This window comes from Phalangium opilio, unplaced genomic scaffold (genome assembly GCF_054372755.1).
Source record: "Phalangium opilio isolate 3A_F unplaced genomic scaffold, DU_Popi_V2 ptg000209l_1, whole genome shotgun sequence".
Lineage (NCBI taxonomy): Eukaryota > Metazoa > Arthropoda > Arachnida > Opiliones > Phalangiidae > Phalangium > Phalangium opilio.
In genome coordinates, this window is record NW_028324217.1 from 12,622,700 (window position 1) to 12,646,268 (window position 23,569).

At 48.4% G+C, this 23,569-nt stretch overlaps 3 non-coding genes across 3 annotated transcripts; all 3 read right to left on the reverse strand.

Moving 5' to 3' along the window:
- Positions 1 to 8,442: 8,442 nt before the first annotated feature.
- On the reverse strand, positions 8,443 to 8,515 carry TRNAN-AUU (transfer RNA asparagine (anticodon AUU)). Its single transcript has one exon. It is a non-coding gene; the product is annotated as a tRNA-Asn (tRNA).
- Positions 8,516 to 22,695: 14,180 nt separating this feature from the next.
- Positions 22,696 to 22,768, reverse strand: TRNAT-GGU (transfer RNA threonine (anticodon GGU)). The gene has a single exon. It is a non-coding gene; the product is annotated as a tRNA-Thr (tRNA).
- Positions 22,769 to 22,842: 74 nt separating this feature from the next.
- TRNAN-AUU (transfer RNA asparagine (anticodon AUU)) lies at positions 22,843 to 22,915 on the reverse strand. The gene has a single exon. It is a non-coding gene; the product is annotated as a tRNA-Asn (tRNA).
- Positions 22,916 to 23,569: the final 654 nt, after the last annotated feature.

Consider the following 23,569-nt stretch of genomic DNA (forward strand, 5'->3'; position numbering starts at 1 on the left):
CGCCAAGGAAGCTCAGAAATTAAATGGTTGTCAGGTATTGTGGAAAAGTTATGACTTTTCACGCTACATCTGAGACCCCACAACACCTCTCCTGGGTGGGCTCGAACCACCAACCTTTTGGTTAACAGCCAAACGCGCTAACCACTGCGCCACGGAAGCTCGGAACTTAAATGGTTGTCAGGTATTGTGGAAAAGTTATGACTTTTCACGCTACATCTGAGACCCCACAACACCTCTCCCGGGTGGGCTCGAACCACCAACCTTTCGGTTAACAGCCGAACGCGCTAACCACTACGCCACGGAAGCCCAAAAATTAAATGGTCGTCAGGTATTGTGGAAAAACTCTGACTTTTTACGTCACATCTGAGACCTCACAACACTGCTCCCGGGTGGGCTCGAACCACCAACCTTTTGAATAACAGCTGAGCGCGCTAACCATTGCGCCAAGGAAGCTCAGAAATTAAATGGTCGTCAGGTATTGTGGAAAAGTTATGACTTTTCACGCTACATCTGAGACCCCACAACACCTCTCCCGGGTGGGCTCGAACCACCAACCTTTCGGTTAACAGGCGATCGCGCTAACCATTGAGCCACGGAGGCTCGGAACTTAAATGGTTGTCAGGTATTGTGGAAAAGTTATGACTTTTCACGCTACATCTGAGACCCCACAACACCTCTACCGGGTGGGCTCGAACCACCAACCTTTCGGTTAACAGCCGAACGCGCTAACCACTGCGCCACAGAAGCCCAAAAATTAAATGGTCGTCAGGTATTGCGGAAAAACTCTGACTTTTTACGTCACACCTGAGACCTCACAACACTGCTCCCGGGTGGGCTCGAACCACCAACCTTTTGAATAACAGCTGAGCGCGCTAACCATTGCGCCAAGGAAGCTCAGAAATTAAATGGTTGTCAGGTATTGTGGAAAAGTTATGACTTTTCACGCTACATCTGAGACCCCACATTACCTCTCCTGGGTGGGCTCGAACCACCAACCTTTTGGTTAACAGCCAAACGCGCTAACCACTGCGCCACGGAAGCTCGGAACTTAAATGGTTGTCAGGTATTGTGGAAAAGTTATGACTTTTCACGCTACATCTGAGACCCCACAACACCTCTTCCGGGTGGGCTCGAACCACCAACCTTTCGGTTAACAGCTGAACGCGCTAACCATTGCGTCACGGAAGCCCAAAAATTAAATGTTCGTCAGGAATTGTTGAAAAACTTTGGCTTTTTACGTTACATCTGAGACCCCACAACACCTCTCCCGGGTGGGCTCGAACCACCAACCTTTCGGTTAACAGCCGAACGCGCTAACCACTACGCCACGGAAGCCCAAAAATTAAATGGTCGTCAGGTATTGTGGAAAAACTCTGACTTTTTACGTCACATCTGAGACCTCACAACACTGCTCCCGGGTGGGCTCGAACCACCAACCTTTTGAATAACAGCTGAGCGCGCTAACCATTGCGCCAAGGAAGCTCAGAAATTAAATGGTTGTCAGGTATTGTGGAAAAGTTATGACTTTTCACGCTACATCTGAGACCCCACAACACCTCTCCTGGGTGGGCTCGAACCACCAACCTTTTGGTTAACAGCCGAACGCGCTAGCCACTGCGCCACGGAAGCCCAAAAATTAAATGGTCGTCAGGTATTGTGGAAAAACTCCGACTTTTTACGTCACATCTGATACATCACAACACTGCTCACGGGTGGGCTCGAACCACCAACCTTTTGAATAACAGCTGAGCGCGCTAACCATTGCGCCACGGAAGCTCAGAAATTAAATGGTTGTCAGGTATTGTGGAAAAGTTATGACTTTTCACGCTACATCTGAGACTACACAACACCTCTCCCGGGTGGGCTCGAACCACCAACCTTTCGGTTAACAGGCGAACGCGCTAACCATTGAGCCACGGAGGCTCGGAACTTAAATGGTTGTCAGGTATTGTGGAAAAGTTATGACTTTTCACGCTACATCTGAGACCCCACAACACCTCTCCCGGGTGGGCTCGAACCACCAACCTTTCGGTTAACAGCCGAACGCGCTAACCACTGCGCCACAGAAGCCCAAAAATTAAATGGTCGTCAGGTATTGCGGAAAAACTCTGACTTTTTACGTCACACCTGAGACCTCACAACACTGCTCCCGGGTGGGCTCGAACCACCAACCTTTTGAATAACAGCTGAGCGCGCTAACCATTGCGCCAAGGAAGCTCAGAAATTAAATGGTTGTCAGGTATTGTGGAAAAGTTATGACTTTTCACGCTACATCTGAGACCCCACAACACCTCTCCTGGGTGGGCTCGAACCACCAACCTTTTGGTTAACAGCCAAACGCGCTAACCACTGCGCCACGGAAGCTCGGAACTTAAATGGTTGTCAGGTATTGTGGAAAAGTTATGACTTTTCACGCTACATCTGAGCATGAACGAAATAGTGAACAATCCAGGACTTAACAGCCGTACCTTTGCACGTACAAACCGAGACATCCACTAGTTGTAACAAAAAGGGGGTGGAAAGATAGGCGGAGGGGATGGAAGTTTGAGAGAGAAAAATAAATTGGGGACAAATTAAGCTGTAATTTCCGTTTTTGCTAACGCCATCTGCGGGTGAACAAATAAAGTATAATATTTGAAATTTTGAAATCTAATGGCGTAAATGTTATCTCCTGTTCAATTTTCTTCAAATTATTGAAATTTGGTCGTTATTTAAGTAAAATGGTTAAGAATAAGCACTGTGTGTTTCCAAACTGAATCAGTGATAATCGGTATTTACAGCTTACCTCATTTCTCCCTATTTACATAAACCACATTCTATATTTCGTGTATGCCACTCTCTCACGTGACCTTTAATTCTGTCCCTAAAATGACGTAGTTCCGCTGGCGCGAATTTGTCTCAACAGGGGGAACTACTAGTCGCTTGTTACACATAGTGGACGGGTTTTTTCATTAAAGGCATGTCCTGGATTGTTCACTATTTCGTTCATGATCTGAGACCCCACAACACCTCTTCCGGGTGGGCTCGAACCACCAACCTTTCGGTTAACAGCTGAACGCGCTAACCATTGCGTCACGGAAGCCCAAAAATTAAATGTTCGTCAGGAATTGTTGAAAAACTTTGGCTTTTTACGTTACATCTGAGACCCCACAACACCTCTCCCGGGTGGGCTCGAACCACCAACCTTTCGGTTAACAGCCGAACGCGCTAACCACTACGCCACGGAAGCCCAAAAATTAAATGGTCGTCAGGTATTGTGGAAAAACTCTGACTTTTTACGTCACATCTGAGACCTCACAACACTGCTCTCGGGTGGGCTCGAACCACCAACCTTTTGAATAACAGCTGAGCGCGCTAACCATTGCGCCAAGGAAGCTCAGAAATTAAATGGTTGTCAGGTATTGTGGAAAAGTTATGACTTTTCACGCTACATCTGTGACCCCACAACACCTCTCCTGGGTGGGCTCGAACCACCAACCTTTTGGTTAACAGCCGAACGCGCTAACCACTGCGCCACGGAAGCCCAAAAATTAAATGGTCGTCAGGTATTGTGGAAAAACTCTGACTTTTTACGTCACATCTGAGACCTCACAACACTGCTCCCGGGTGGGCTCTAACCACCAACCTTTTGAATAACAGCTGAGCGCTAACCATTGAGCAACGGAAGCTCAGAAGTTAAATGGTTATCAGGTATTGTGGAAAAGTTATGACTTTTCACGCTACATCTGAGACCCCACAACACCTCTTCCGGGTGGGCTCGAACCACCAACCTTTCGGTTAACAGCTGAACGCGCTAACCATTGCGTCACGGAAGCCCAAAAATTAAATGTTCGTCAGGAATTGTTGAAAAACTTTGGCTTTTTACGTTACATCTGAGACCCCACAACACCTCTCCCGGGTGGGCTCGAACCACCAACCTTTCGGTTAACAGCCGAACGCGCTAACCACTACGCCACGGAAGCCCAAAAATTAAATGGTCGTCAGGTATTGTGGAAAAACTCTGACTTTTTACGTCACATCTGAGACCTCACAACACTGCTCTCGGGTGGGCTCGAACCACCAACCTTTTGAATAACAGCTGAGCGCGCTAACCATTGCGCCAAGGAAGCTCAGAAATTAAATGGTTGTCAGGTATTGTGGAAAAGTTATGACTTTTCACGCTACATCTGTGACCCCACAACACCTCTCCTGGGTGGGCTCGAACCACCAACCTTTTGGTTAACAGCCGAACGCGCTAACCACTGCGCCACGGAAGCCCAAAAATTAAATGGTCGTCAGGTATTGTGGAAAAACTCTGACTTTTTACGTCACATCTGAGACCTCACAACACTGCTCCCGGGTGGGCTCTAACCACCAACCTTTTGAATAACAGCTGAGCGCTAACCATTGAGCAACGGAAGCTCAGAAGTTAAATGGTTATCAGGTATTGTGGAAAAGTTATGACTTTTCACGCTACATCTGAGACCCCATTACAACTCTCCCGGGTGGGCTCGAACCACCAACCTTTCGGTTAACAGGTGAACACGCTAACCATTGCGCCACGGAAGCTCACAAATTAAATGGTTGTCAGGTATTGCGGAAAAGTTATGACTTTTCACGCAACATCTGAGACCACACAACACCTCTCCCGGGTGGGCTCGAACCACTAACCTTTCGGTTAACAGCCGAACGCGCTAACCACTGCGCCACGGAAGCCCAAAAATTAAATGGTCGTCAGGTATTGTGGAAAAACTCTGACTTTTTACGTCACATCTGAGACCTCACAACACTGCTCCCGGGTGGGCTCGAACCACCAACCTTTTGAATAACAGCTGAGCGCGCTAACCATTGCGCCAAGGAAGCTCAGAAATTAAATGGTTGTCAGGTATTGTGGAAAAGTTATGACTTTTCACGCTACATCTGAGACCCCACAACACCTCTCCTGGGTGGGCTCGAACCACCAACCTTTTGGTTAACAGCCGAACGCGCTAACCACTGCGCCACGGAAGCCCAAAAATTAAATGGTCGTCAGGTATTGTGGAAAAATTCTGACTTTTTACGTCACATCTGAGACCTCACAACACTGCTCCCGGGTGGGCTCTAACCACCAACCTTTTGAATAACAGCTGAGCGCGCTAACCATTGAGCCACGGAAGCTCAGAAGTTAAATGGTTATCAGGTATTGTGGAAAAGTTATGACTTTTCACGCTACATCTGAGACCCCATTACAACTCTCCCGGGTGGGCTCGAACCACCAACCTTTCGGTTAACAGGTGAACGCGCTAACCATTGCGCCACGGAAGCTCACAAATTAAATGGTTGTCAGGTATTGTGGAAAAGTTATGACTTTTCACGCTACATCTGAGACCACACAACACCTCTCCCGGGTGGGCTCGAACCACCAACCTTTCGGTTAACAGGCGAACGCGCTAACCATTGAGCCACGGAGGCTCGGAACTTAAATGGTTGTCAGGTATTGTGGAAAAGTTATGACTTTTCACGCTACATCTGAGACCCCACAACACCTCTCCCGGGTGGGCTCGAACCACCAACCTTTCGGTTAACAGCCGAACGCGCTAACCACTGCGCCACAGAAGCCCAAAAATTAAATGGTCGTCAGGTATTGCGGAAAAACTCTGACTTTTTACGTCACACCTGAGACCTCACAACACTGCTCCCGGGTGGGCTCGAACCACCAACCTTTTGAATAACAGCTGAGCGCGCTAACCATTGCGCCAAGGAAGCTCAGAAATTAAATGGTTGTCAGGTATTGTGGAAAAGTTATGACTTTTCACGCTACATCTGAGACCCCACAACACCTCTTCCGGGTGGGCTCGAACCACCATCCTTTCGGTTAACAGCTGAACGCGCTAACCATTGCGTCACGGAAGCCCAAAAATTAAATGTTCGTCAGGAATTGTTGAAAAACTTTGGCTTTTTACGTTACATCTGAGACCCCACAACACCTCTCCCGGGTGGGCTCGAACCACCAACCTTTCGGTTAACAGCCGAACGCGCTAACCACTACGCCACGGAAGCCCAAAAATTAAATGGTCGTCAGGTATTGTGGAAAAACTCTGACTTTTTACGTCACATCTGAGACCTCACAACACTGCTCCCGGGTGGGCTCTAACCACCAACCTTTTGAATAACAGCTGAGCGCTAACCATTGAGCAACGGAAGCTCAGAAGTTAAATGGTTATCAGGTATTGTGGAAAAGTTATGACTTTTCACGCTACATCTGAGACCCCATTACAACTCTCCCGGGTGGGCTCGAACCACCAACCTTTCGGTTAACAGGTGAACACGCTAACCATTGCGCCACGGAAGCTCACAAATTAAATGGTTGTCAGGTATTGCGGAAAAGTTATGACTTTTCACGCAACATCTGAGACCACACAACACCTCTCCCGGGTGGGCTCGAACCACTAACCTTTCGGTTAACAGCCGAACGCGCTAACCACTGCGCCACGGAAGCCCAAAAATTAAATGGTCGTCAGGTATTGTGGAAAAACTCTGACTTTTTACGTCACATCTGAGACCTCACAACACTGCTCCCGGGTGGGCTCGAACCACCAACCTTTTGAATAACAGCTGAGCGCGCTAACCATTGCGCCAAGGAAGCTCAGAAATTAAATGGTTGTCAGGTATTGTGGAAAAGTTATGACTTTTCACGCTGCATCTGAGACCCCACAACACCTCTCCTGGGTGGGCTCGAACCACCAACCTTTTGGTTAACAGCCGAACGCGCTAACCACTGCGCCACGGAAGCCCAAAAATTAAATGGTCGTCAGGTATTGTGGAAAAATTCTGACTTTTTACGTCACATCTGAGACCTCACAACACTGCTCCCGGGTGGGCTCTAACCACCAACCTTTTGAATAACAGCTGAGCGCGCTAACCATTGAGCCACGGAAGCTCAGAAGTTAAATGGTTATCAGGTATTGTGGAAAAGTTATGACTTTTCACGCTACATCTGAGACCCCATTACAACTCTCCCGGGTGGGCTCGAACCACCAACCTTTCGGTTAACAGGTGAACGCGCTAACCATTGCGCCACGGAAGCTCACAAATTAAATGGTTGTCAGGTATTGTGGAAAAGTTATGACTTTTCACGCTACATCTGAGACCACACAACACCTCTCCCGGGTGGGCTCGAACCACCAACCTTTCGGTTAACAGGCGAACGCGCTAACCATTGAGCCACGGAGGCTCGGAACTTAAATGGTTGTCAGGTATTGTGGAAAAGTTATGACTTTTCACGCTACATCTGAGACCCCACAACACCTCTCCCGGGTGGGCTCGAACCACCAACCTTTCGGTTAACAGCCGAACGCGCTAACCACTGCGCCACAGAAGCCCAAAAATTAAATGGTCGTCAGGTATTGCGGAAAAACTCTGACTTTTTACGTCACACCTGAGACCTCACAACACTGCTCCCGGGTGGGCTCGAACCACCAACCTTTTGAATAACAGCTGAGCGCGCTAACCATTGCGCCAAGGAAGCTCAGAAATTAAATGGTTGTCAGGTATTGTGGAAAAGTTATGACTTTTCACGCTACATCTGAGACCCCACAACACCTCTTCCGGGTGGGCTCGAACCACCATCCTTTCGGTTAACAGCTGAACGCGCTAACCATTGCGTCACGGAAGCCCAAAAATTAAATGTTCGTCAGGAATTGTTGAAAAACTTTGGCTTTTTACGTTACATCTGAGACCCCACAACACCTCTCCCGGGTGGGCTCGAACCACCAACCTTTCGGTTAACAGCCGAACGCGCTAACCACTACGCCACGGAAGCCCAAAAATTAAATGGTCGTCAGGTATTGTGGAAAAACTCTGACTTTTTACGTCACATCTGAGACCTCACAACACTGCTCTCGGGTGGGCTCGAACCACCAACCTTTTGAATAACAGCTGAGCGCGCTAACCATTGCGCCAAGGAAGCTCAGAAATTAAATGGTTGTCAGGTATTGTGGAAAAGTTATGACTTTTCACGCTACATCTGTGACCCCACAACACCTCTCCTGGGTGGGATCGAACCACCAACCTTTTGGTTAACAGCCGAACGCGCTAACCACTGCGCCACGGAAGCCCAAAAATTAAATGGTCGTCAGGTATTGTGGAAAAACTCTGACTTTTTACGTCACATCTGAGACCTCACAACACTGCTCCCGGGTGGGCTCTAACCACCAACCTTTTGAATAACAGCTGAGCGCGCTAACCATTGAGCAACGGAAGCTCAGAAGTTAAATGGTTATCAGGTATTGTGGAAAAGTTATGACTTTTCACGCTACATCTGAGACCCCATTACAACTCTCCCGGGTGGGCTCGAACCACCAACCTTTCGGTTAACAGGTGAACACGCTAACCATTGCGCCACGGAAGCTCACAAATTAAATGGTTGTCAGGTATTGTGGAAAAGTTATGACTTTTCACGCAACATCTGAGACCACACAACACCTCTCCCGGGTGAGCTCGAACCACTAACCTTTCGGTTAATAGCCGAACGCGCTAACCACTGCGCCACGGAAGCCCAAAAATTAAATGGTCGTCAGGTATTGTGGAAAAACTCTGACTTTTTACGTCACATCTGAGACCTCACAACACTGCTCCCGGGTGGGCTCGAACCACCAACCTTTTGAATAACAGCTGAGCGCGCTAACCATTGCGCCAAGGAAGCTCAGAAATTAAATGGTTGTCAGGTATTGTGGAAAAGTTATGACTTTTCACGCTACATCTGAGACCCCACAACACCTCTCCTGGGTGGGCTCGAACCACCAACCTTTTGGTTAACAGCCGAACGCGCTAACCACTGCGCCACGGAAGCCCAAAAATTAAATGGTCGTCAGGTATTGTGGAAAAATTCTGACTTTTTACGTCACATCTGAGACCTCACAACACTGCTCCCGGGTGGGCTCTAACCACCAACCTTTTGAATAACAGCTGAGCGCGCTAACCATTGAGCCACGGAAGCTCAGAAGTTAAATGGTTATCAGGTATTGTGGAAAAGTTATGACTTTTCACTTATATCTGAGACCCCATTACAACTCTCCCGGGTGGGCTCGAACCACCAACCTTTCGGTTAACAGGTGAACGCGCTAACCATTGCGCCACGGAAGCTCACAAATTAAATGGTTGTCAGGTATTGTGGAAAAGTTATGACTTTTCACGCTACATCTGAGACCACACAACACCTCTCCCGGGTGGGCTCAAACCACTAACCTTTCGGTTAACAGCCGAACGCGCTAACCATTGAGTCACGGAAGCTCGGAAATTAAATGGTTGTCAGGTATTGAGGAAAAGTTATGACTTTTCACGCTACATCTGAGACCCCACAACACCTCTCCCGGGTGGGCTCGAACCAACAACCCTTCGGTTAACAGCCGAACGCGCTAACCATCGCACCACGGAAGCCCAAAAACTAAATGGTCGTCAGGTATTGTGGAAAAACTTTGGCTTTTTACGTTACATCTGAGACTCCAAAACACCTCTCCCTGGTGGGCTCGAACCACCAACCTTTCGGTTAACAGCCGAACGCGCTAACCACTGCGCCACAAAAGCCCAAAAATTAAATGGTCGTCAGGTATTGTGGAAAAACTCTGACTTTTTATGTCACATCTGAGACCTCACAACACTGCTCCCGGGTGGGCTCGAACCACCAACCTTTTGAATAACAGCTGAGCGCGCTAACCATTGCGCCAAGGAAGCTCAGAAATTAAATGGTTGTCAGGTATTGTGGAAAAGTTATGACTTTTCACGCTACATCTGAGACCCCACAACACCTCTCCTGGGTGGGCTCGAACCACCAACCTTTTGGTTAACAGCCAAACGCGCTAACCACTGCGCCACGGAAGCTCGGAACTTAAATGGTTGTCAGGAATTGTTGAAAACTTTGGCTTTTTACGTTATATCTGAGACCCCACAACACCTCTCCCGGGTGGGCTCGAACCACCGACCTTTCGGTTAACAGCCGAACGCGCTAACCACTGCGCCACGGAAGCCCAAAAATTAAATGGTCGTCAGTTATTGTGGAAAAACTCTGACTTTTTACGTCACATCTGAGACCTCACAACACTGCTCCCGGGTGGGCTCTAACCACCAACCTTTTGAATAACAGCTGAGCGCGCTAACCATTGAGCAACGGAAGCTCAGAAGTTAAATGGTTATCAGGTATTGTGGAAAAGTTATGACTTTTCACGCTACATCTGAGACCCCACAACACCTCTTCCGGGTGGGCTCGAACCACCAACCTTTCGGTTAACAGCTGAACGCGCTAACCATTGCGTCACGGAAGCCCAAAAATTAAATGTTCGTCAGGAATTGTTGAAAAACTTTGGCTTTTTACGTTACATCTGAGACCCCACAACACCTCTCCCGGGTGGGCTCGAACCACCAACCTTTCGGTTAACAGCCGAACGCGCTAACCACTACGCCACGGAAGCCCAAAAATTAAATGGTCGTCAGGTATTGTGGAAAAACTCTGACTTTTTACGTCACATCTGAGACCTCACAACACTGCTCTCGGGTGGGCTCGAACCACCAACCTTTTGAATAACAGCTGAGCGCGCTAACCATTGCGCCAAGGAAGCTCAGAAATTAAATGGTTGTCAGGTATTGTGGAAAAGTTATGACTTTTCACGCTACATCTGTGACCCCACAACACCTCTCCTGGGTGGGATCGAACCACCAACCTTTTGGTTAACAGCCGAACGCGCTAACCACTGCGCCACGGAAGCCCAAAAATTAAATGGTCGTCAGGTATTGTGGAAAAACTCTGACTTTTTACGTCACATCTGAGACCTCACAACACTGCTCCCGGGTGGGCTCTAACCACCAACCTTTTGAATAACAGCTGAGCGCGCTAACCATTGAGCAACGGAAGCTCAGAAGTTAAATGGTTATCAGGTATTGTGGAAAAGTTATGACTTTTCACGCTACATCTGAGACCCCATTACAACTCTCCCGGGTGGGCTCGAACCACCAACCTTTCGGTTAACAGGTGAACACGCTAACCATTGCGCCACGGAAGCTCACAAATTAAATGGTTGTCAGGTATTGTGGAAAAGTTATGACTTTTCACGCAACATCTGAGACCACACAACACCTCTCCCGGGTGAGCTCGAACCACTAACCTTTCGGTTAACAGCCGAACGCGCTAACCACTGCGCCACGGAAGCCCAAAAATTAAATGGTCGTCAGGTATTGTGGAAAAACTCTGACTTTTTACGTCACATCTGAGACCTCACAACACTGCTCCCGGGTGGGCTCGAACCACCAACCTTTTGAATAACAGCTGAGCGCGCTAACCATTGCGCCAAGGAAGCTCAGAAATTAAATGGTTGTCAGGTATTGTGGAAAAGTTATGACTTTTCACGCTACATCTGAGACCCCACAACACCTCTCCTGGGTGGGCTCGAACCACCAACCTTTTGGTTAACAGCCGAACGCGCTAACCACTGCGCCACGGAAGCCCAAAAATTAAATGGTCGTCAGGTATTGTGGAAAAATTCTGACTTTTTACGTCACATCTGAGACCTCACAACACTGCTCCCGGGTGGGCTCTAACCACCAACCTTTTGAATAACAGCTGAGCGCGCTAACCATTGAGCCACGGAAGCTCAGAAGTTAAATGGTTATCAGGTATTGTGGAAAAGTTATGACTTTTCACGCTACATCTGAGACCCCATTACAACTCTCCCGGGTGGGCTCGAACCACCAACCTTTCGGTTAACAGGTGAACGCGCTAACCATTGCGCCACGGAAGCTCACAAATTAAATGGTTGTCAGGTATTGTGGAAAAGTTATGACTTTTCACGCTACATCTGAGACCACACAACACCTCTCCCGGGTGGGCTCAAACCACTAACGTTTCGGTTAACAGCCGAACGCGCTAACCATTGAGTCACGGAAGCTCGGAAATTAAATGGTTGTCAGGTATTGAGGAAAAGTTATGACTTTTCACGCTACATCTGAGACCCCACAACACCTCTCCCGGGTGGGCTCGAACCACCAACCTTTCGGTTAACAGCCGAACGCGCTAACCACTGCGCCACAAAAGCCCAAAAAGTAAATGGTCGTCAGGTATTGTGGAAAAACTCTGACTTTTTATGTCACATCTGAGACCTCACAACACTGCTCCCGGGTGGGCTCGAACCACCAACCTTTTGAATAACAGCTGAGCGCGCTAACCATTGCGCCAAGGAAGCTCAGAAATTAAATGGTTGTCAGGTATTGTGGAAAAGTTATGACTTTTCACGCTACATCTGAGACCCCACAACACCTCTCCTGGGTGGGCTCGAACCACCAACCTTTTGGTTAACAGCCAAACGCGCTAACCACTGCGCCACGGAAGCTCGGAACTTAAATGGTTGTCAGGAATTGTTGAAAACTTTGGCTTTTTACGTTATATCTGAGACCCCACAACACCTCTCCCGGGTGGGCTCGAACCACCGACCTTTCGGTTAACAGCCGAACGCGCTAACCACTGCGCCACGGAAGCCCAAAAATTAAATGGTCGTCAGTTATTGTGGAAAAACTCTGACTTTTTACGTCACATCTGAGACCTCACAACCCTGCTCCCGGGTGGGCTCTAACCACCAACCTTTTGAATAACAGCTGAGCGCGCTAACCATTGAGCAACGGAAGCTCAGAAGTTAAATGGTTATCAGGTATTGTGGAAAAGTTATGACTTTTCACGCTACATCTGAGACCCCATTACAACTCTCCCGGGTGGGCTCGAACCACCAACCTTTCGGTTAACAGGTGAACACGCTAACCATTGCGCCACGGAAGCTCACAAATTAAATGGTTGTCAGGTATTGTGGAAAAGTTATGACTTTTCACGCAACATCTGAGACCACACAACACCTCTCCCGGGTGGGCTCGAACCACTAACCTTTCGGTTAACAGCCGAACGCGCTAACCACTGCGCCACGGAAGCCCAAAAATTAAATGGTTGTCAGGTATTGTGGAAAAACTCTGACTTTTTACGTCACATCTGAGACCTCACAACACTGCTCCCGGGTGGGCTCGAACCACCAACCTTTTGAATAACAGCTGAGCGCGCTAACCATTGCGCCAAGGAAGCTCAGAAATTAAATGGTTGTCAGGTATTGTGGAAAAGTTATGACTTTTCACGCTACATCTGAGACCCCACAACACCTCTCCTGGGTGGGCTCGAACCACCAACCTTTTGGTTAACAGCCGAACGCGCTAACCACTGCGCCACGGAAGCCCAAAAATTAAATGGTCGTCAGGTATTGTGGAAAAATTCTGACTTTTTACGTCACATCTGAGACCTCACAACACTGCTCCCGGGTGGGCTCCAACCACCAACCTTTTGAATAACAGCTGAGCGCGCTAACCATTGAGCCACGGAAGCTCAGAAGTTAAATGGTTATCAGGTATTGTGGAAAAGTTATGACTTTTCACGCTACATCTGAGACCCCATTACAACTCTCCCGGGTGGGCTCGAACCACCAACCTTTCGGTTAACAGGTGAACGCGCTAACCATTGCGCAACGGAAGCTCACAAATTAAATGGTTGTCAGGTATTGTGGAAAAGTTATGACTTTTCACGCTACATCTGAGACCACACAACACCTCTCCCGGGTGGGCTCAAACCACTAACCTTTCGGTTAACAGCCGAACGCGCTAACCATTGAGTCACGGAAGCTCGGAAATTAAATGGTTGTCAGGTATTGAGGAAAAGTTATGACTTTTCACGCTACATCTGAGACCCCACAACACCTCTCCCGGGTGGGCTCGAACCAACAACCCTTCGGTTAACAGCCGAACGCGCTAACCATCGCGCCACGGAAGCCCAAAAATTAAATGGTCGTCAGGTATTGTGGAAAAACTCTGACTTTTTACGTCACATCTGAGACCTCACAACACTGCTCCCGGGTGGGCTCGAACCACCAACCTTTTGAATAACAGCTGAGCGCGCTAACCATTGCGCCAAGGAAGCTCAGAAATTAAATGGTTGTCAGGTATTGTGGAAAAGTTATGACTTTTCACGCTACATCTGAGACCCCACAACACCTCTCCTGGGTGGGCTCGAACCACCAACCTTTTGGTTAACAGCCGAACGCGCTAACCACTGCGCCACGGAAGCCCAAAAATTAAATGGTCGTCAGGTATTGTGGAAAAATTCTGACTTTTTACGTCACATCTGAGACCTCACAACACTGCTCCCGGGTGGGCTCTAACCACCAACCTTTTGAATAACAGCTGAGCGCGCTAACCATTGAGCCACGGAAGCTCAGAAGTTAAATGGTTATCAGGTATTGTGGAAAAGTTATGACTTTTCACGCTACATCTGAGACCCCATTACAACTCTCCCGGGTGGGCTCGAACCACCAACCTTTCGGTTAACAGGTGAACGCGCTAACCATTGCGCCACGGAAGCTCACAAATTAAATGGTTGTCAGGTATTGTGGAAAAGTTATGACTTTTCACGCTACATCTGAGACCACACAACACCTCTCCCGGGTGGGCTCAAACCACTAACCTTTCGGTTAACAGCCGAACGCGCTAACCATTGAGTCACGGAAGCTCGGAAATTAAATGGTTGTCAGGTATTGAGGAAAAGTTATGACTTTTCACGCTACATCTGAGACCCCACAACACCTCTCCCGGGTGGGCTCGAACCAACAACCCTTCGGTTAACAGCCGAACGCGCTAACCATCGCGCCACGGAAGCCCAAAAATTAAATGGTCGTCAGGTATTGTGGAAAAACTCTGACTTTTTATGTCACATCTGAGACCTCACAACACTGCTCCCGGGTGGGCTCGAACCACCAACCTTTTGAATAACAGCTGAGCGCGCTAACCATTGCGCCAAGGAAGCTCAGAAATTAAATGGTTGTCAGGTATTGTGGAAAAGTTATGACTTTTCACGCTACATCTGAGACCCCACAACACCTCTCCTGGGTGGGCTCGAACCACCAACCTTTTGGTTAACAGCCAAACGCGCTAACCACTGCGCCACGGAAGCTCGGAACTTAAATGGTTGTCAGGAATTGTTGAAAACTTTGGCTTTTTACGTTATATCTGAGACCCCACAACACCTCTCCCGGGTGGGCTCGAACCACCAACCTTTTGAATAACAGCTGAGCGCGCTAACCATTGCGCCAAGGAAGCTCAGAAATTAAATGGTTGTCAGGTATTGTGGAAAAGTTATGACTTTTCACGCTACATCTGAGACCCCACAACACCTCTCCCGGGTGGGCTCGAACCACCAACCTTTTGGTTAACAGCCGAACGCGCTAACCACTGCGCCACGGAAGCCCAAAAATTAAATGGTTGTCAGGTATTGTGGAAAAACTCTGACTTTTTACGTCACATCTGAGACCTCACAACACTGCTCCCGGGTGGGCTCCAACCACCAACCTTTTGAATAACAGCTGAGCGCGCTAACCATTGAGCCACGGAAGCTCAGAAGTTAAATGGTTATCAGGTATTGTGGAAAAGTTATGACTTTTCACGCTACATCTGAGACCCCATTACAACTCTCCCGGGTGGGCTCGAACCACCAACCTTTCGGTTAACAGGTGAACGCGCTAACCATTGCGCAACGGAAGCTCACAAATTAAATGGTTGTCAGGTATTGTGGAAAAGTTATGACTTTTCACGCTACATCTGAGACCACACAACACCTCTCCCGGGTGGGCTCAAACCACTTACCTTTCGGTTAACAGCCGAACGCGCTAACCATTGAGTCACGGAAGCTCGGAAATTAAATGGTTGTCAGGTATTGAGGAAAAGTTATGACTTTTCACGCTACATCTGAGACCCCACAACACCTCTCCCGGGTGGGCTCGAACCAACAACCCTTCGGTTAACAGCCGAACGCGCTAACCATCGCGCCACGGAAGCCCAAAAATTAAATGGTCGTCAGGTATTGTGGAAAAACTCTGACTTTTTACGTCACATCTGAGACCTCACAACACTGCTCCCGGGTGGGCTCGAACCACCAACCTTTTGAATAACAGCTGAGCGCGCTAACCATTGCGCCAAGGAAGCTCAGAAATTAAATGGTTGTCAGGTATTGTGGAAAAGTTATGACTTTTCACGCTACATCTGAGACCCCACAACACCTCTCCTGGGTGGGCTCGAACCACCAACCTTTTGGTTAACAGCCGAACGCGCTAACCACTGCGCCACGGAAGCCCAAAAATTAAATGGTCGTCAGGTATTGTGGAAAAATTCTGACTTTTTACGTCACATCTGAGACCTCACAACACTGCTCCCGGGTGGGCTCTAACCACCAACCTTTTGAATAACAGCTGAGCGCGCTAACCATTGAGCCACGGAAGCTCAGAAGTTAAATGGTTATCAGGTATTGTGGAAAAGTTATGACTTTTCACGCTACATCTGAGACCCCATTACAACTCTCCCGGGTGGGCTCGAACCACCAACCTTTCGGTTAACAGGTGAACGCGCTAACCATTGCGCCACGGAAGCTCACAAATTAAATGGTTGTCAGGTATTGTGGAAAAGTTATGACTTTTCACGCTACATCTGAGACCAAACAACACCTCTCCCGGGTGGGCTCAAACCACTAACCTTTCGGTTAACAGCCGAACGCGCTAACCATTGAGTCACGGAAGCTCGGAAATTAAATGGTTGTCAGGTATTGAGGAAAAGTTATGACTTTTCACGCTACATCTGAGACCCCACAACACCTCTCCCGGGTGGGCTCGAACCAACAACCCTTCGGTTAACAGCCGAACGCGCTAACCATCGCGCCACGGAAGCCCAAAAATTAAATGGTCGTCAGGTATTGTGGAAAAACTCTGACTTTTTATGTCACATCTGAGACCTCACAACACTGCTCCCGGGTGGGCTCGAACCACCAACCTTTTGAATAACAGCTGAGCGCGCTAACCATTGCGCCAAGGAAGCTCAGAAATTAAATGGTTGTCAGGTATTGTGGAAAAGTTATGACTTTTCACGCTACATCTGAGACCCCACAACACCTCTCCTGGGTGGGCTCGAACCACCAACCTTTTGGTTAACAGCCAAACGCGCTAACCACTGCGCCACGGAAGCTCGGAACTTAAATGGTTGTCAGGAATTGTTGAAAACTTTGGCTTTTTACGTTATATCTGAGACCCCACAACACCTCTCCCGGGTGGGCTCGAACCACCAACCTTTTGAATAACAGCTGAGCGCGCTAACCATTGCGCCAAGGAAGCTCAGAAATTAAATGGTTGTCAGGTATTGTGGAAAAGGTATGACTTTTCACGCTACATCTGAGACCCCACAACACCTCTCCTGGGTGGGATCGAACCACCAACCTTTTGGTTAACAGCCGAACGCGCTAACCACTGCGCCAAGGAAGCCCAAAAATTAAATGGTCGTCAGGTATTGTGGAAAAACTCTGACTTTTTACGTCACATCTGAGACCTCACAACTCTGCTCCCGGGTGGGCTCTAACCACCAACCTTTTGAATAACAGCTGAGCGCGCTAACCATTGAGCCACGGAAGCTCAGAAGTTAAATGGTTATCAGGTATTGTGGAAAAGTTATGACTTTTCACGCTACATCTGAGACCCCATTACAACTCTCCCGGGTGGGCTCGAACCACCAACCTTTCGGTTAACAGGTGAACGCGCTAACCATTGCGCCACGGAAGCTCAGAAATTAAACGTTTGTCAGGTATTGTGGAAAAGTTATGACTTTTCACGCTACATCTGAGACCACACAACATCTCTCCCGGGTGGGCTCGAACCACTAACCTTTCGGTTAACAGCCGAACGCGCTAACCATTGAGTCACGGAAGCTCGGAAATTAAATGGTTGTCAGGTATTGTGGAAAAGTTATGACTTTTCACGCTACATCTGAGACCCCACAACACTTCTCCCGGGTGGGCTCGATCCAACAACCCTTCGGTTAACAGCCGAACGCGCTAACCATCGCGCCACGGAAGCCCAAAAATTAAATGGTCGTCAGGTATTGTGGAAAAACTTTGGCTTTTTACGTTACATCTGAGACTCCAAAACACCTCTCCCTGGTGGGCTCGAACCACCAACCTTTCGGTTAACAGCCGAACGCGCTAACCACTGCGCCACAAAAGCCCAAAAATTAAATGGTCGTCAGGTATTGTGGAAAAACTCTGACTTTTTATGTCACATCTGAGACCTCACAACACTGCTCCCGGGTGGGCTCGAACCACCAACCTTTTGAATAACAGCTGAGCGCGCTAACCATTGCGCCAAGGAAGCTCAGAAATTAAATGGTTGTCAGGTATTGTGGAAAAGTTATGACTTTTCACGCTACATCTGAGACCCCACAACACCTCTCCTGGGTGGGCTCGAACCACCAACCTTTTGGTTAACAGCCAAACGCGCTAACCACTGCGCCACGGAAGCTCGGAACTTAAATGGTTGTCAGGAATTGTTGAAAACTTTGGCTTTTTACGTTATATCTGAGACCCCACAACACCTCTCCCGGGTGGGCTCGAACCACCGACCTTTCGGTTAACAGCCGAACGCGCTAACCACTGCGCCACGGAAGCCCAAAAATTAAATGGTCGTCAGTTATTGTGGAAAAACTCTGACTTTTTACGTCACACTGAGTCCTCACAACACTGCTCTCGGGTGGGCTCGAACCACCAACCTTTTGAATAACAGCTGAGCGCGCTAACCATTGCGCCAAGGAAGCTCAGAAATTAAATGGTTGTCAGGTATTGTGGAAAAGTTATGACTTTTCACGCTACATCTGAGACCCCACAACACCTCTCCTGGATGGGCTCGAACCACCAACCTTTTGGTTAACAGCCGAACGCGCTAACCACTGCGCCAAGGAAGCCCAAAAATTAAATGGTCGTCAGGTATTGTGGAAAAACTCTGACTTTTTACGTCACATCTGAGACCTCACAACTCTGCTCCCGGGTGGGCTCTAACCACCAACCTTTTGAATAACAGCTGAGCGCGCTAACCATTGAGCCACGGAAGCTCAGAAGTTAAATGGTTATCAGGTATTGTGGAAAAGTTATGACTTTTCACGCTACATCTGAGACCCCATTACAACTCTCCCGGGTGGGCTCGAACCACCAACCTTTCGGTTAACAGGTGAACGCGCTAACCATTGCGCCACGGAAGCTCAGAAATTAAACGTTTGTCAGGTATTGTGGAAAAGTTATGACTTTTCACGCTACATCTGAGACCACACAACATCTCTCCCGGGTGGGCTCGAACCACTAACCTTTCGGTTAACAGCCGAACGCGCTAACCATTGAGTCACGGAAGCTCGGAAATTAAATGGTTGTCAGGTATTGTGGAAAAGTTATGACTTTTCACGCTACATCTGAGACCCCACAACACCTCTCCCGGGTGGGCTCGAACCAACAACCCTTCGGTTAACAGCCGAACGCGCTAACCATCGCGCCACGGAAGCCCAAAAATTAAATGGTCGTCAGGTATTGTGGAAAAACTTTGGCTTTTTACGTTACATCTGAGACTCCAAAACACCTCTCCCTGGTGGGCTCGAACCACCAACCTTTCGGTTAACAGCCGAACGCCTTAACCACTGCGCCAAAAAAGCCCAAAAATTAAATGGTCGTCAGGTATTGTGGAAAAGTTATGACTTTTCACGCTACATCTGAGACCACACAACATCTCTCCCGGGTGAGCTCGAACCACCAACCTTTCGGTTAACAGCCGAACGCGCTAACCATTGAGCCACGGAAGCACGGAACTTAAATGATTGTCAGGTATTGTGGAAAAGTTATGACTTTTCACGCTACATCTGAGACCCCCCACAACACCTCTTCCGGGTGGGCTCGAACCACCAACCTTTTGAATAACAGCTGAGCGCGCTAACCATTGCGCCAAGGAAGCTCAGAAATTAAATGGTTGTCAGGTATTGTGGAAAAGTTATGACTTTTCACGCTACATCTGAGACCACACAACATCTCTCCCGGGTGAGCTCGAACCACCAACCTTTCGGTTAACAGCCGAACGCGCTAACCATTGAGCCACGGAAGCACGGAACTTAAATGATTGTCAGGTATTGTGGAAAAGTTATGACTTTTCACGCTACATCTGAGACCCCCCACAACACCTCTTCCGGGTGGGCTCGAACCACCAACCTTTCGGTTAACAGCTGAACGCGCTAACCATTGCGCCAAGGAAGCTCAGAAATTAAATGGTTGTCAGGTATTGTGGAAAAGTTATGACTTTTCACGCTACATCTGAGACCACACAACATATCTCCCGGGTGAGCTGGAACCACCAACCTTTCGGTTAACAGCCGAACGCGCTAACCATTGTGCCACGGAAGCCGAAAAATTAAATGGTCGTCAGGTATTGTGGAAAAACTTTGGCTTTTTACGTTACATCTGAGACCCCACAACACCTCTCCCGGGTGGGCTCGAACCACCAACCTTTCGGTTAACAGCCGAACGCGCTAACCACTGCTCCACGGAAGCCCAAAAATTAAATGGTCGTCAGGTATTGTGGAAAAACTCTGACTTTTTACGTCACATCTGAGACCTCACAACACTGCTCCCGGGTGGGCTCGAACCACCAACCATTTGAATAACAGCTGAGCGCGCTAACCATTGCGCCACGGAAGCTCGGAAATTAAATGGTTGTCAGGTATTGAGGAAAAGTTATGACTTTTCTCGCTACATCTGAGACCCCACAACACCTCTCCCGCGTGGGCTCGAACCACCAACCTTTCGGTTAACAGCTGAACGCGCTAATCATTGCGCCACGGAAGCCCAACAAATGAATGTTAGTCAGGTATTGTGGAAAAACTCTGATATTTTACGTTACATCTGAGACCTCAAAACACCGCTATCGGATAGGCTCGAACCACCAACCTATTCGTTAACAGCCGAACGCGCTAACCATTGAGCCACGGAAGCTCGGAAATTAAATGGTTGTCAGGTATTGTGGAAAAGTTATGACTTTTCACGTTACATCTGAGACCCCACAACACCTCTCCCGGGTGGGCTCGAACCACCAACCTTTCGGTTAACAGCCGAACGCGCTAACCACTGCGCCACGGAAGCCCAAAAATTAAATGGTCGTCAGGTATTGTGGAAAAACTCTGACTTTTTACGTCACGTCTGAGACCTCACAACACTGCTCCCGGGTGGGCTCGAACCACCAACCTTTTGAATAACAGCTGAGCGCGCTAACCATTGCGCCACGGAAGCTCGGAAATTAAATGGTTGTCAGGTATTGAGGAAAAGTTATGACTTTTCTCGCTACATCTGAGACCCCACAACACCTCTCCCGCGTGGGCTCGAACCACCAACCTTTCGGTTAACAGCCGAACGCGCTAAACATTGCGCCACGGAAGCCCAAAAATTAAATGTTCGTTAGGTATCGTGGAAAAACATTGGCTTTTTACGTTACATCTGAGACTCCAAAACACCTCTCCCGGGTGGGCTTGAACCACCAACCTTTCGGGTAACAGCCGAACGCGCTAACCACTGCTCCACTGAAGCCCAAAAATTAAATGGTCGTCAGGGATTGTGGAAAAACTCTGACTTTTTACGTCACATCTGAGACCTCACAACACTGCTCCCGGGTGGGCTTGAACCACCAACCTTTCGGGTAACAGCCGAACGCGTTAACCATTGCGCCACGGAAGCCCAAAAATTAAATGTTCGTCAGGTATTGTGGAAAAACCTGACTTTTTTCGTCACATCTGAGACCTCACAACACCGCTCCCGGATGGGCTCGAACCACCAACCTTTCGGTAAACAGCTGAACGCGCTAACCATTGCGACACGGAAGCCGAAAAATTATATGTTCGTCAGGTATTGTGGAAAAACTTTGACTTATCACGCTACATCTGAGACCCCACAACACCTCTCCGGGTGGGCTCGAACCACCAACCTTTCGGTTAACAGCTGTACGCGATAACCTTTGCGCCACGGAAGCCCAAAAATTAAATAGTCGTCAGGTATTGTGGAAAAACTCTGACTTTTTACGTCACATCTGAGACCTCACAACACCGCTCCCGGATGGACTCGAACCACCAACCTTTCGGTTAACAGCAGAACGCGCTAACCATTGTGCCACGGAAGCCGAAAAGTTAAATGGTCGTCAGGTATTGTGGAAAAACTCTGACTTTTTACGCTACATCTGAGACCCCACAACACCTCTCCTGGATGGGCTCGAACCACAAACCTTTCGGTAAACAGCTGAACGCGCTAACCATTGCGACACGGAAGCCGAAAAATTATATGTTCGTCAGGTATTGTGGAAAAACTTTGACTTATCACGCTACATCTGAGACCCCACAACACCTCTCCGGGTGGGCTCGAACCACCAACCTTTCGGTTAACAGCTGTACGCGATAACCTTTGCGCCACGGAAGCCCAAAAATTAAATAGTCGTCAGGTATTGTGGAAAAACTCTGACTTTTTACGTCACATCTGAGACCTCACAACACCGCTCCCGGATGGACTCGAACCACCAACCTTTCGGTTAACAGCAGAACGCGCTAACCATTGTGCCACGGAAGCCGAAAAGTTAAATGGTCGTCAGGTATTGTGGAAAAACTCTGACTTTTTACGCTACATCTGAGACCCCACAACACCTCTCCTGGATGGGCTCGAACCACAAACCTTTCGGTTACCAGCTGAACGCGCTAACCATTGCGCCACGGAAGCTCAGAAACTAAATGGTTGTCAGGTATTGTGGAAAAGTTATGACTTTTCACGCTACATCTGAGACTTCACAACACCGCTCCCGGGTGGGCCCGAACCACCAACCTTTCGGTTACCAGCTGAACGCGCTAACCATTGCGCCACGGAAGCCCAAAAATTAAATGGTCGTCAGGTATTGTGGAAAAACTCTGACTTTTTACGCTACATCTGAGACACCACAACACCTCTCCCGGGTGGGCTCGAACCACCAACCTTTCGGTTAATTGCCGAACGCGCTAACCATTGCGCCACGGAAGCCCAAAAACTAAATGTTCGTCAGATATTGTGGAAAAAACTCTGACATTTTACGTTACATCTGAGACCTCACAACACCGCTCCAGGATAGACTCGAACCACCAAACTATTAGTTAACAGCCGAACGCGCTAACCATTGAGCCACGGAAGCTCAGAAATTAAATGGTTGTCAGGTACTGTGGAAAAGTTATGACTTTTCACGCTACATTTGAGACTCCATTACACCTCTCCCGGGTGGGCTCGAACCACCAACCTTTCGGTTAACAGGTGAACGCGCTAACCATTGCGCCACGGAAGTCCAAAAATTAAATGTTCGTCTGCTATTGTGGAAAAACTTTGGCTTTTCACGTTACATCTGAGACCCCACAACACCTCTCCCGGGTGGGCTCGAACCACCAACCTTTCGGTTAACAGCTGAACACGCTAACTATTGCGCCACGGAAGCTCAAAAATTAAATAATCGTCAGGTATTGTGGAAAAACTCTGACCTGTTACGTCACATCTGAGACCTTACAACACCGCTCCCGGATGGGCTCGAACCACCAACCTTTCGGTTAACAGCCGAACACGCTAATCATTGCGCCACGGAAGCCCAAAAATTAAATGGTCGTCAGGTATTGTGGAAAAACTCTGATCTTTTACGTCACATTTGAGACC